The following is a 10,193-nucleotide window of genomic DNA, read 5'->3' on the forward strand; positions in this document are numbered from 1 at the left end:
TACTTTTCATGGTGTATTTAAAGGAGTGCCTTGCATCAGTTTTAGGCTAGTTTTTTGGTCTTATATTATTCCCTTATTTCTCTCTGAAACCGTGAGTAAGGAAGATCCCCATCTCTTTGAATTTTGGTGCTTTACTTTGGTGTTTAAATCTTCCTTGAGTTGTTTACTTTAGTGCTTATTTGAGTTAAGCACTTAAAGACTTAAGACACTCAAGAATACAAGAAGGAACTAGCGTTCCAAGTGCCTTACTCATACACATAGAGAAAATCATACTCTTTGATTTTTTTTCTATCTTCATTAACACCCCAAAACCAAGTGAGTTTAAAGGTTTCAAAGGTTGTCATTCTAAACACTCTTTGGTTTTGTTGTTTTTATTTCATTCTAACCTTTATAAATGGATGCTTGATGGTTTGGTTTTGTTATAATCTAAAAATAAACTTTTTATTTTTAAAGACTTCCATTTCCAGTTTTTGTGAAAAAAAACTTATATTTTGTATTAAAACCCATAAAATACCACATGAGCTAATCAAAGTTATACATATATAGTAAACAGGAGCATAAATTCCCCATAATGAGTTAATGATCACAAATATAATGCTTAAACATGCATCAAGCAACGTACCTAATATCTCTAGTCAAGTATCCATTAATAACAAAAAAAACAACCATATGAAATATCCAGTAGGTGTCCCAGTGTGATTCCTCACCCAAGTGGGAATCCCGTTCGATGCTTATGTGATGTATCAAATGGGGCATGCTCCAACCCATAAAAAAGACCCACGTGCGAATGGTTTTGCTACTATGAATTTGCAATGTACAAGTACATTGAGGTGTCGTTCATGAGTCGGTACTAACTATGACATAACAGAGACACCTCTTAACTCATACTTGATGTTTGATCCGCCTCTGATATGGCCAACGTCACTATAGTTTGTGAACACCTAAGAGTACATGTACAATGTGTCATGAGGTCATCTAGAAAGCTATGCTACATGGATAGCCTTAATAGCCTTATACCTTCATATTTAATACAACCTACCAGCACCAAAATCTAAATAGTGTAAAGGATAAGAACTAGGTACTACCCTTGCTCATTAAAGCAAAACCAATACAAAGAATTTATAAACCAAATTTATCCGCAAGAATCATAAATCTGCACCAAGAACTAAAGAAATGTATAATAACTAAATTCTATGTCATAGAATTTACCATAAACATAATCAGGTATTAGTAATTCAAAGACTATCTTATAATGTACATTTTCCATAAAACAAATCCCTGAACCGAAAGATGTTTATTAACCTAGTTTGATAACATTAGCATTACCACAGTAAGATACTGTTGGATAACACATATTTCATAAAACAAATCCCTGAACCGAAACATGTTTATTAACCTAATTTAACAAACAAATGATAACATAATTTGAATTAATCGAACTAATTCCAAAAAGTAGTTTCTAACTATATACTTGGTTTAGGAAAAATACCAACTCCTAATTGTTGGATTAATGTCTAAGTCCATAACTATAATTGGTAAGACTTGACCTGACCCGGCATGGTCCATTTGGGTTGCATGGCTTCATGCATTTGGATAGACTATAATGAGAGAAATAACACTTAAGGTTTGTTAATATATTATAAGTTATAATATATTAATAAGGTTATTTAATATGTATTGATCAAGAATTAATTAAGTGATCAAAAGGAGACTAATTAAATATATGGGTTGATTGTGTAAATCATTCATTCTTATATATGTGGGCTTGTGATCCAAGATTCCTTATGTTGGACTAAGTCCATGGGGTGACCCATGGATACTCCATGGAGGTTTAAATCCATGGAGCATAAGGAATGGGTAAAGTTATGAGTTACATGGTGTAACCCTAATAGACACCATATAAAAGAATCCCATGGCTCAAGAAATCGGCCACACTATGGGAAATAGAAAGGGCTAGCCGATTTCATGAAGTGTGTATGTTTTCTCAATCTATTCCAAGTGTATTTGGTGTTGTGTGAACCATTTGAGGTGTCACACTTAGGGCACTAGGCACTCAAGCTTCATGAAGACAATCTACATCAAAGAGGTATGTAATTCTAACTTGATATATTCATTTGAATCAATGTTATTATGCTAGTTAGGATGAATACCTTGGAAAGTTCATATTATCATGTATAATAGAGAAAACATAGATCCAAGGTATTTAGGGTTGCATGTACACTTAGGGGTGTTAGAATGCTCATAACCCATTTGTGGTATCAGAGCCTAGGCTTGTTTTCTTGTTATACTTGCAAAATTGGCTGAAAAACCAAGTTTTTATGCTGTCTGCTCAGCAGACTCGCCGAGTCCACTGATGGACTCGCCGAGTCCAAGGCAAAATGCATCCAACTCGTCGAGTTTGTTCATGCACTCGACGAGTTGGACCCCCAGACAACATATATTCGATTGTTTTGGCTACAATTGGACTAGGAACATTACCCTAAGATGTTTTTGGACTTGTAAACTTGTTTTTGATGTGGTAATGTTCATGCTAATCCAATTTCAAAGATAATTGTCAATAGATTCAAGGTTTGTATTAGTTTAAGGTTTAGACTAATTACATGAAAATTTTGATTTGAATTATCTTGTTCTTATGAGTTGCTTAGATTAATAGAAAAGTTAATTGATTATGTGTTTTGAATCCATTTTAATCTAAGAATTGATTCTAAAATGTGTTTTTGTAACTTTTCCTCAAGTTATATTAAAGGTCACATTTAAGTTTCATAAAACTCATAAAATTTAGCAATGGTTACAAAAATGAAGAGTCTTGTCCTCAAGTTATGGAGGTTCAAGAGTCACTTCATTAAGTAATAAAATGTGTAACCTTAATTAATTTCATAAGTTACAAAATAAAGAAAAGTTACATTCTTTTATTAGTTTAAAGTCTTCCATAACTTGTCCTCAAGTTATGGAACTTGAAGAGTCTTTTATTTAAAACTACTTTAAACTCATAAGTTATAGAATTAATTAGTTTTGAATAGTTTCAAAACTTGCCCTCAAGTTTTGGAATTTGAAAAGTTTTCACTTATGAATACTTTAATTCCAAGTTAGCCCTTAGAATTTTAAAAGTTAAAATTCAACCCTTATACTTTATAATATTATAAGTTAATAATATGTATATATATATATATATATATATATATATATATATATATATGTGTGTGTGTGTGTGTGTATAAGAGTAAAGTCAGTCTTACCGTTAGTAGGCCTCATTCACGAAGCCGGTATATAAGGGGGGGGGGGGGTATAAGGTTGTTGCATATAAAATGACAACTTAATGGGTGTCCACTCTCACCCACCACTTCCTTGACTGGTGGAGGGTTGTTAGCCGAACGGGTAGGACAAGGACTATAATTCTCCCTTCATTAAAAGTATTAATGATATATACTAAGTAACTAAAGCTTTCAAAAATACCCAATCTTAGTTACCTAGGAAAAAGTGAATAAGGTGCTAATCCATGAAATTACACTTTCCACTTTGTTTAAGTCGTTAGTGGAGCGTGTGTGGTTAACTGACACACTAACCTGGACTTAACAAGGTAGGCAAAGGGTAACTTGATATTAATCATAGTATCGGTGGAGCGTGTGTGGTTAACCGGCACATCGATTAAGGGGCAAATATTAAGGGTACCAAGCATATTTGCATGGTTACTTCACACCTTGTTTTGTGATCCTCGGCATCCCAGTCACAAAACCTAAAGGGCACACTTGAGATTGAAACATGCCATTGAACAGTTCAATGAATCTCAAAAGAATCTAGGAGTTTCAAAACCAATTAAAACATAATAATACATTTTCGTTTATCTTGGTGGAAATTGGTGAATCGTTATTCACCTACCTTCAAATATTTTATAGCTTGGATTACGACACCCCTCTTCCGAGTTATAAAATAGTTTGTAAGGTCCTGGCCTTAATACTTCATATTGGGTGTTATATTAAGGACTTTAAATCAACTATCTTGAATATCTCCCAAAAGATGTCTGGTTTAGACATTTATGATCTTCCCAAATCTCTTGAAACAAGCTTTCCTAAATGAAGATGATGTCCCATGGAAATCATACTTCTTTCACCCCCTCTATTTATTCTCCCTAACCCACAAGTTCTTGAAAAGTTTAAGGTCACTCAATCCCTATTGGCAAGCAATGGTCTAGGTGTGCTCACATCTTGGAGATGAAGTCACATACTGACAAGCCAAGAGAGTTGGGTGTCAGTCTTGAGAAAGTTGGTGGCTCAACTACTTTCTAAGTCACATAGTGAGTTCCTTTAGGACTCCTATGAAACAGACTATGACAAGACCCTTAATGGTCTTATCTATTTGCTAAGATCAACTTCCTAAAACTTGATGGACATTAACAATGATGACATTGGATATCCGGTAAAGCTCTCTCTTCCCAATGGAAAGGGATCGGCCATAGTCAACTCGGTTGACCAAATGGTAAAGAGAGAGGCTAAGTCTGAGATAGTCCCATTATTGAGGGTCCATTGCCAAAGGAAGGGGCATTAGTTGCGAAGCTGCTAATTTTACCTAAGGATGTTAAAGTCAATAAGTTTGACTCTACTTCAGGTAAAATCCACTATATGACTCTGCTAAGTTTCTATTATGAGATTCTTGATACATGATGTGACTGGGTCACATGGTGATGTTTTAAGAATCAAGGAAAAGTGAAGAGACTTAAAGAAAGAATATGTTGAATCTGATCGCGTAGATGGGTTTCTATCGCATAGTTTGAAGATCAGATTCTTGAGCTACTTCTTAGGAGTTATGAGATATTGCTTAGGAATAGATAACAACAAGTTTTCATATGGATTGTAAGGATAAGTTTTTCCACAAAGTTTTAAAATAAAAGGAAAATTTTGATTTTATTTATTTTATGTATCCTTACAATGGTGTTTGTGGAAAATTGTTGCTTATAAGATTCCACTGATAGCAATATTGGAAAGTGAATTTGATTCTCTCATTTGTGGTAATGTCTAAATTTACCAAATAATGAAAGATTCTCATCACCCAAGTTTCAATTGGACCGAAACTTGGAATCATGCAAGTTGTATAGCATGATGAATGAGAAATTTTCATCTTTGGAAAATTAAGACTAGTTCCTTGTTCACATGTATATGTGAGTCAAGTGAAGGACTAAGGGATCGAGTACATATTCTTGTGCACTGGTCAAGTGCACCACAAAAGATCGATAAGATTATTCGTCATAATTTACTGAAGCTTAGTAAATATGGTTATACTTACAAGCTTAAGTGCAATTCTGAGACATTGGAAAAGGTTCCAATGTATGACAAAGCGAATAAGAAGAATCAAATTAGGTAGAAGGATAAAAGTTTCTCAAATATAAAAAGATGGGAGAGTACTTTAGTATCAGTTTTTGTGATCATCTTAATGATTAAGAAACCATATCACAATTAGTTCTCTAAGGAAGAGGAATCATGAATTGTTGAAATGGTTAAATCAAGAAGTTGAGTCATACTTCGTTCCAATACAAGTCTTAGAGTCATACTCCAAGATTGTAACTAGCACTACTAGAAAAAAGGCCTTTTACGAGGCTCATTGCGCGTCGTGAAACACTCAGACGACGCGCAAATACGTGTCAAGGAAGGCCCTGTCATAAAGAGAGACAACGCGCATTTACGACGCGCGGTTATGACACACAATGTGTATCTAGGAAGGCCCTGTCATAAAGGAAGACGACACGTATTTGCGTGTCGTAACCTTACGACGCGCGTGTTTATGACACGCAATGCGTATCAAGGAAGCCCCTGTCAAGAAAGGCCAGGTCATAAATGAAGATGACACACATTTTATTTATATATTTGTTAATTTTTAAATTAAATTTGCATTTAATGTCACATAATAGAAATAAAATATCATATACAAAAAATACAATCCATTGCATAAAATTTAATTTCATACAATTCTATTTTTTACAATATCTAAATTTGCATCTAATCTACTCTCTACATCAAATTCCAACTAAGTAAAGTTGCATCTTGCCTTTCATAATTCTTTAAGACTAATGCTCCAAACAGATGTTATATGGATAAGAAGTTGTACATTGGCCCATCTACTCTGTGTTTCATACTAACAATTGAAATGAAGAATGCAACACTTGCATTTGCAGCATCTTATCTCTTTCGGCTTGAGCTTTCTTTTCCTCTTCTAACTCCAAAGTTATTCGCTTTCATCAACCCTATAAACACAACACAAAATCACTTGTCATTTTCATTCTACTTTTAAAATTAATTCTTATCAGGACATTCTGCTTTTAAACCTACCAATCTACAAATTTTTCAAAGAATATAATTTATAATTTTTATGGAAAGTACATTGCTATTTCTTGAATACATGATGTTACAAATCAAGAAACTTACATGGACTTCCGACCACCATGAACCTGCAAGACACGAGACATCAAATAAATCAAAATTAAATTTTGATTTTTTTTGCTTTCAGTAACGATTAACATTTAACAAAAAAAACAAAAGGTCAACCCACTCCCTTTGCCTCATTCCAGCTGACCCACTCCCTGGAAACAAGAAAAAAAAACTATCAACAAACATTTTACTTATATTTGAGAGGTTTTCATATTGATTTATTTATTTGTTAATAAATAGTTTACATACTACACTTATGGTATGGATTAAGTATTCAGGGGAGGATTTACTATCAAGGAAAATGTCGAGGGTAAATTGTTCACATTGGTTTGAGTGATCTACAATCTCTTTGAATTTGAAAGTATGACTTCGTCTTGAAGCTGCATAAAATAAATATCAATGAATACAAGCTCATAAGTCATAATCACATCTATTATTGTGTGTACATTAAACTAACACTGATTGCTAAAAGAATATAGGTTTTGACATGTGTTTTGATTAAGAATGTAGTCATATAAAATACCTTCAAGCGCTCAGAAAGACCTTTGAAACCCTTAACAAGTCGGGGCCAAAGGCGTTCACGGTTGGAACTCTCCATATCTTCTAGCTTTCCCATTGCATCTGCCCACATATAATACACCCATTTAGAACCGTATTATATGTATATATAATTAAACCAATGGAAGTACACATTGTTAACAGAGGCATCCATTTCATTGATGAGGCAGATGAAAAATATATTCAAAAGTAGGAATAAAATGAGTCAATTTGAAATGCTTTTTTCCTATTACAATTTTCCTAACTCAATCATATCCTCTACCACCATCAGTCTCCACAAATCTACATAAATAAATAAAATAAAATAAGACTTACTTATGTTGTTAAATAAAACAAGAAAAAAGTAGTCGATTACTGATTACTTGAAATATGATAGTTTGTACATAAGGGGGTTTAGCATGGTTGGAGTCGCATGTGAACCAATTTGGTATTGACCTGATAAGAAATAACAATGAAAAAGAAGTAATTTATTAGAATAGATAAACAAAAATGAAATAGAAGAAATAACAATGAAATAGAAGTAATTTATTTTCCATTTTTTAAAACTACAATGCCCTAATTAGAAACTATTTGAAAGTACAATGCTATAACTAATTAAAAAAATGAAAGTACATTACTTGAAGTACTTAAACATACAAGATAATCAGGCTCTTTCATATGTGGGAAGATGCCTCCTCCTATACACACCCATTCATAGGAACTTTTTTATATCATCACTAGAGTATCCCATGACACCTGACAATGATGAAAACTTCAAATAATTAATTTCTTATTTTGAATTCTTTATTATTATTTAAAAATAAAAAATAAAACTAGACATCCAAATAGTTGAAAAATTCTCAAGCAGCTTTTTTGGGTGATGACATGGCAGTACCAACAGTAGCAATGTGTGTTGTTCCATGTTGTATTATCAACTATAACTGTCCTGCTAGCCATTGTTGTTGTTTGGTAACATCAAGTGTGTGTGTGTGTGTGTGAATGAGTGCATTAAGTCCTAAGTCCTAAGCATGGATAAGACCTTATATAAATGCTGATTGAATACAGTGAGTTACTTACTTTATCATCTACTTCAGTGTTATGGCTTAACCATGCGTAAGCCTCTCTGAAATCATCAAAAACATGAAGACCTTCAGGTGGATGAGAAGTGAGCACAATTTAAAGAGCTGAATATGCTTCTGTTGCATCCTGCACACTATGAACCTAAACAAAGGGTAAAATCGTCATTTACTTTGTCATTCAGATGGTTCATTAGGTGCAAATAAGAAAAAGTCCTTGTACATACAACATACACCATTCATCACTTAATGGAAAAGAAAGAAACAAACCCTAATCTGGTAAGCTATGCATGGGTGTTTCTTTTTTACTTGATTAAAAAAACCTACTTTAATGGAAGAAAGTATGGTTACCACATAGAAGGCACCCATCAACACAATTAAGAAAAGAGCAAAAATCGATGTGTCAACATGCAAGACTAAGGGCCACTTTTCAGTCTTCTTCTTGGAAGTCTTTTCCACAACCACCTCTTTTTTTGGTTTTCTTGGAAGGTCTTTTCTTCAACAAATCTTCTTTTTTTGTCACTATTTTCCATGGAAACAGTACTAGCAGATACTCCATCCCAAACCTTAGTGGTCAAAGTCAACAAAAAAGTCAATAAAATAATTTTGAGGACTAAAGAAGTGCGTGTGTGTGATTGCAAATACTTACTTCATTTTGGGTATTTTCAAATAAACTAAAAACATAGAATTTATTTGATCTTGCGAAAACATCAAAGGCTTCAGAATGAGCAATTTCGGATAATATGCATGCAGTTGGAGCAAGCACAAGCATTAGTTGTACCTGTCATATCGTTAGACAAAAAAGTTTAAGTTGACAGGAAATTAAACATATGAAAAAAAGGTAAAAATGTAAAATGAGTAGAATCCTTACCATGGCACTACAAAAGTATACAAACATTACTATATAAAGGATCAGAAAGGAACTTGCATCAAATAGAGGTGAAAAGCATGCCTGCAACATCATGAGTGTTCAGCATTCCCGTGTAATATTCCATCTCCCCAATGTTCCTTTACTTCAATCTGTTCCAAAATTAGGCAAAATCAATGTTATATAAATGAGCATTATGCTTATTAAGCAAGAAAATCAATATAAATTACTATATTACCTCTTTGAATCGGGTCAAATAGTATTCAATCATCTGTGTTGTGTATTTTCTTGGTACTTTGACACAACAGCACCAAGAGCACAAGCTCCAGCACTTCCGCGTAAAAAGGTTACATCCCTATCATTATCGATTTCAACAATATGTTAAATATGGATTTATATATCAAGATAATGAGATTGGAGTACTATAGAGGGTACCTAAAGCTTGCAGAAGCAGAGTCACAAGCTTCAATAATTCAAGCAGAGGTGTTCAGATCATTCTTGTTGCCATTCACTGGAAAAATTTTCAAGAGCAAGAAAGCGGTCCCCGGAGTACCATCACAAAGAGTAGAGTCGACGTGTATTCTTCTTTCAATGGTCTGCCATGTGTTCACCACAACCTGTTAAACATTTCCACAAACACGTTGTAGGCATGCACACAAATGCAGAAAACCAAGAAACACGCAGTTCCCCCAAAAGATTCAGTATCTATAACCATGTGTGTGTGAGAGAGAGAGAGAGAGAGATGGTACCGTGTGCTTAAGATATGTGGCGGCTCTTCTGAATTTTCTACGGATCTATAAGGAGGGTCAAGGGAAATCAAATTCAGGAATCAAGAACTTGGATTCCATAAATACGAAATCCTAATTGGAAATCAGGCATTCGTTTTTCAACGAGTATTAGACTTTCAGTCAATCCCACGTTTGAGTAATAGATTTTTAGCAAATCCCAGGCTTTTAGCGATTGAGCGAGTCTCAGTTTGGTTTCGGTGATAGGCTGCTGGCGACTGACATATAGAAATCTCAATCTAAAATTAAAATCAGATGGAAGAAATCAGAAATCATAAAATCAGCTGGGAAGAAATCTGTGACAAGAGTTGAAGTGGAAGGTGCGTTATGAGTGTCGATCCGCTTAGGTGGCGAAGCAGCAGCAATGGTGAAAGTTAAAACCCTAAGTCGTCAGTTAATAGAGAACAACATTACATGCTTCCTTCTGCGGACATTTACCCCAATTGCCCCTTTCGTCTCTCACTCTAGAAACCCTAATCCCTCCGCCACAATGAACACCATTACAGTTTCC

The sequence above is a fragment of the Lactuca serriola genome, chromosome 7, assembly GCF_051521515.1.
Source record: "Lactuca serriola cultivar US96UC23 chromosome 7, Lser_US96UC23_V15, whole genome shotgun sequence".
NCBI lineage: Eukaryota > Viridiplantae > Streptophyta > Magnoliopsida > Asterales > Asteraceae > Lactuca > Lactuca serriola.